Raw genomic sequence first — 5,265 nt, 5'->3', positions numbered from 1 at the left:
GAGTCATTATTGATGCCAAAATGAACATGGGCCGGCAGCGTGGGGATGCAGTCAGGAAGGCCAAGCGCACCTTGTCATGCATCCACAGATGCATCTCAAACAGGTCCAAGGAGGTGATCCTCCCTCTCTGTGCAGCACTGGTCAGGCCGCAGCTGGAGTACTGCGTCCAGTTCTGGGTGCCGCACTTCAGGAGGGATGTGGACAACATGGAGAGGGACCAGAGGAGGGCCACTCACATGATCAGGGGGCAGCAGGGCAGGCCCTATGAGGAGAGACTGTGGGACCTGAACCTACTCAGCCTCCACAAGAGAAGACTGAGGGGGGATCTAGTGGCCTGTTACAAACTAGTCAGAGAGGACCAGCAGGCACTGGGGGAATCCCTGTTCCCCCGAGCCCTGCCAGGAGTGACCAGGAATAACGGTCACAAGCTGGCAGAGGGTAGATTCAGACTAGACATCAGGAGGTGCTACTTCACTGTCAGGGCGGCTAGGATCTGGAACCAACTTCCAAGAGAAGTGGTGCTGGCTCCCACCCTGGGGGTCTTTAAGACAAGGCTAGACGAACACCTTGCCAGGGTCGTTTGACCCCAGCACTCTTTCCTGCCCATGGCAGGGGGTCAGACTCAATGATCTGCTCAGGTCCCTTCCAACCCTACTAACTGTGAAACTATGAGAACTGGGCACAGGTTCAAGGCCACCCTACAACAGCTCGCCTACCTCGCCCTACAGCACCCTACCTCGCCTCACCCTACCAGCTACTTCTAGGGTTAGGCACATGTGGACCTTGGCACACAGTGGACAAGCCCCTAATGATCTGCCTGAGGTCAGCTCTACAACACCCCAATCTCCATTGCAGAAAACTGCTCACTAGCTCCAAATTTGGGCCTGATCCTCTTGGCAAGATCCCTTTATTCAGGCAAGATGAAGAAGTCCAGAGGAAACCAATGGGGTATGTCACCGGGGTCAAGTCAAGCCCACTTTTAGGCAAATGCAGGATCAAGGCCAAACTGGAGGACAATAATTACCATGCAGATTCCCACTTTCTGACCAGTGAAACTCCTCAGAAAGCATTGCCCATCATCCTCCACCACCCAGACCCTGCTGTGCTGCTTCCACTACAGAAAATAAAGCAGCATTTTCCACCATTGCATCTGCTCAGTATTGATTCAGTGGACCCCGCCAAATAATACAAACAATAATTATAACTGGAGAGGGCTTTCTGTTATCTTGGCTATAACCATATCCTGAACTAATAAAACCCCAAGCCAATGGTCCTAGCATTAATTTAGCTCAAGCTATAGTTATTATCTCATCGGTAGGAAGCACCTTCCAGTTCTCATCTCAGTGCACAGACTGTTGGAGCAAAGACCTTTGCAAAGCGCCCTTGGTTCTACCCCTTTGATCAGAAGGTCCGTGTATCATAAAGCTTTTGGCGATCCAGTGAAACAAAATTATTGCATTTTGCCTATCTCTGCTGCCTGCCCCAAAGGAGCTGGGAAAACATTTGCTAGGTAAATGCAATCTGACTTGTGATGTGTGCAGGGTCACAGCTGCAGGCCTCCAAGGACCCCAGGCCTAATCTTGCCAGGAGTTCCATGTAAGCAGCCCTCCTGTGATTGCACAGAGCCCCATAAGCATCCTTATAACAGCTAGGTATAATATACAAAAATTACAGATATTAATTCCATAAGCCACCCACATATAAAACTACTGAATGTTAAAAATATACTGCAAACTGCAACAAAGTTGTCAAGGATAAGTAATAAGCAAAGCAAAAAGGAGCAAAACCAAAACACATGGCACTACTTGTTTTTAAAGTGGAGGTGAAAGCAAATACATGCCTGTTAAACATCCCTGCTTTAAACACTGTAAAATTCTGGCTTTAGAGAACCACTAAGGGAGCCATAGATGAAATTCACGCTAGGGCACAATGCCTGGCCCCTAATTAAGTCCAGTTTTAAGCCCTCTTAACTGAAGGCTTGAGTGGGTCATAAGTGGTATACAGGCCTTCTGCTTGCTCTTTTCACAGGGGAAAATTTTACTCAGTTTAACTCTTGCAAATGATCTTAAGTATGCAGAAGGGGAGTTGGACGAGGGGCCATCATCTCTCTGGGTTAGACTCATATGGCCAGATCCTCAACTGGCTGGAAGCAGTGAAGCCAGTGGACTTGTACTGATTCACAATAGGCGAGAAACTGGGCATGTGATTTTTAAAGACCACTCCCCATAGTTTCTGTTCTGAGCCCAGTATATTTTCCAGTCTAGGTTAAGACTAAAGTAACCCAAATCAAGCACTGGAGGTCAGTCTGAGTTCACTTTCTACTTTGATTATATGTGGTCTGCTTTATTTCCTTCCTTTTACCTACCAGTTTTAAAAAATTAAAAAAAAACCCTAATAAATAAGGAAGCTCAGCGCATTGGGAACGTGACGGGCAAAATCCCAGTGAAATCAGTAGCAATACTGCTGCCAACTTTAGTGGGACCTTACCCTATGATTTCTTTTTTAACTAAAGTGGACATTACTGCTCAGAAGAACTGGTACATGTACCAGCTGCTTAATAAACTTAAGCGCAGTATTCACCTTTGCCTTCAGAACTGTATAGGTCTTTGTGCAGATGGTGTGTGTTATACTTTGCTTACATAAAGATATATTGGAATGACTTTATAACACAGTTTCAGTGTAATATTTTTTACCAGGGCATGTCATTGTAAAAAGCCTGTATTGTTCAAACCTGTATTGCTAGAAAAGACACCTTATCAAATATTTTGTCCTTTTTTTTGCTGCTGGTGGTTGTGGGGGGATATGTTTGTGTTAACAACAGTGATCAATTTACATGGCAGGAATCTAACAATAGGAGTATAAGGGCTGCCACACACATCACAGCACTGATCCAACACATCTGCTGTTGTGCTTTTGTTGGTGGCCTAAACATACTTGATGCTCCAGGGGAAGGCTACAGAGAGTTTGTGATATGCAGACTATAATTTATGGAAGGATGGACTAGAACCACACCATCTTCTTTTGAGAGGATAAAAACACATTCCATGTTCAAGTAAAAATGTTTCCATCCACACCCCTGGATGTGACAAGGAACTCGGAAGAATTCTCATGACTAGGAGGAAGGAAATAGTACTCATTAACACCCCCCATCCCCAACCCTGCAAATGCAACCCAACCCTCAACCTATTCTAATGCAAAATTAATCTAAATTCCACACGCTCCCTTGTACCAACTGTTTCAGATTGAATGTTTCAATCACATTTGCCTATTTTAAAGACAGGGGTGTCTCCCTATGATGCAGAGATTGGATGTGTGACCCTCCCTGCTGTAGTGCTATTGCAGTTTGGTTCCAAACAATCCTCCTTTATCCTGAAGGTGCACTAACTTACAACTCAGACTAAAAGCTTGTGTGTGTCACCACCAGGTTTGATAAGAAACCTGTATTCTGGCTCCCACAAGGTTGAAGTCTCTTCTTCCTGTATAATGTTTCACAGTTAGAGAAGGTGCTGTGTGCTTTCCCAGAATGAAAAATAATCAGAGAGGACACATCCCAAAGGAAGGAAGGTAAGAATTGTGTTCATACTGCCCTATGGGCCTACTTCATTAGTCCATCCTCATACCAAGGGCATGGAGATGTTCAAAAGGAGGCTGGACACACACCTTGCTGGGGTTATTTGACCCCAGCAGCCTTTCCTGCCCAGAGCAGGGGGGGTGGACCCAATAATCTCATTAGGTCCCTCCCAGCCCTAAACATCTGTGAGTGAAACTTGAAGTGAAATGCACCAACTCTGGGGACCTGGAGGGAGCCATCATGCAGCTGAGGTCCGAAATTAATCTGATCTTGGTTTGCCCCACCTTGCAGTGGACTTAAGAAAATCACTGCATAACCCAACCTGGTTAGTAGTCTCTGCCTCGGATAGACTCAAGAACAGGAATAGCCAACAGTGGGGTGCAGGTCAGGCCTGCAGTGAACTGGACTAGCTGTGCAGGTGGTCCAAGTCTGGAATAGAAAAGAACTGACCTGGCTCAGGACAGAAATATGCCAGCAGCATTACCATACATGGGGCCCCAAATCTGTGACATGGATGAGGATTCAGGGGAAGTGACACTGCTGGGAAGCATGGAGCCCAGGCCAGGAAGAGCAGGGTGCAATGCAATTCTGGTCTGGCTGAGGTGGAGGGGCAGAGCACCTGTTCACCTCCAGGCATTTCTAACAGTATCTGGCTGCCACAAGCACCCCATGTGATTAGCACTGAAAAAGAAAAGCTGGCTGAACCAGAGACACTTTTTATTTCCTCCTACAAATCTGTCCTTACAGTTCCTCATTCAACAGCAAGTTTCTTTTCTAAATCAGACCCAAATGTCCGGCAGAGGGCGCCTCCAGGAGGTATTTAAAGAGAAACATTGTTTCATTTCATTTCAACACTCCCGACAGTTCCAGCACTAACTGTGGCCCCTTTTTTACGGACACAATTTAATAATAAATATCCTTCTTTGCTTTGCGGGCTTTCGTTCCACAGATCCACTGTATGCCTTATAATCGGTGTAAGTCGCAAAAGGGAAAAAACAGCAATGGCTTCATACAATCCACATATTCTTCAGGACCAGGGAAGAAAAGATTGGAATAATATTTCTTTCTGTTGCCTCTAAAACAATCCCCTTTGTTTCTTTTAGAGTTCAAACTATTTTTTAGCCACACATTTTAAACCACCCAGACTCATCCTAGCCATCAATAGGCAGATCGGTAACTTTAGATCATCAAGAAAGCTGGTTCATTTAGGACACTTCAACTAATATTAGATATTCTTCTCCGATAAGTTTTATCAGCCTCACTATCCAGATAAAAGTATTGCTCCCCCCATTCCTCTCTCCTTCCCAGACATTCAAATCCTTCCTTGCTACAAATCAATCGCCAGGGCATGACTGAATGAAATAAAATAAAATAAAATAAAATAAAGCCGGCTGGATTTCTCTCCAGTTTACGTAATGCTCTTTAATCAATTCCAAACCAGAAAGGGTGACAGAAGGGAAAGGAAATAAATACAACGCTAGGTGATTTAAATGAAGCCAGATTTTTTTTTTCCTTTTCCTTTCTTTTCACACATATCCTAAATACGCTTACGGGGGTATTTTTTTTAAACACTAGGGAAACTAAGTGAGTTGACTTTTCATTTTCACTGCAACCCGCACCCACCCCCACCCTGGGGTTGATTTAACTGGAAACTGAAAGAACTGACAGTCTGGTGCAAGAAATCCCCCCCCCCC

At 45.2% G+C, this 5,265-nt stretch overlaps 1 protein-coding gene across 2 annotated transcripts in view; it reads right to left on the bottom strand.

Annotated features, from left to right (window-relative positions):
- HIPK2 (homeodomain interacting protein kinase 2) overlaps positions 1-5,265 on the bottom strand; it is a 213,064-nt gene that overhangs the window by 206,764 nt on the left and 1,035 nt on the right. The window lies entirely within an intron of this gene.

This window comes from Gavialis gangeticus, unplaced genomic scaffold (genome assembly GCF_001723915.1).
Source record: "Gavialis gangeticus isolate Ggan-Ray unplaced genomic scaffold, GavGan_comp1, whole genome shotgun sequence".
NCBI lineage: Eukaryota > Metazoa > Chordata > Crocodylia > Gavialidae > Gavialis > Gavialis gangeticus.
Note: the sequence above shows the minus strand (reverse complement) of the source record. Positions and strands in the feature narration are given on the sequence as shown.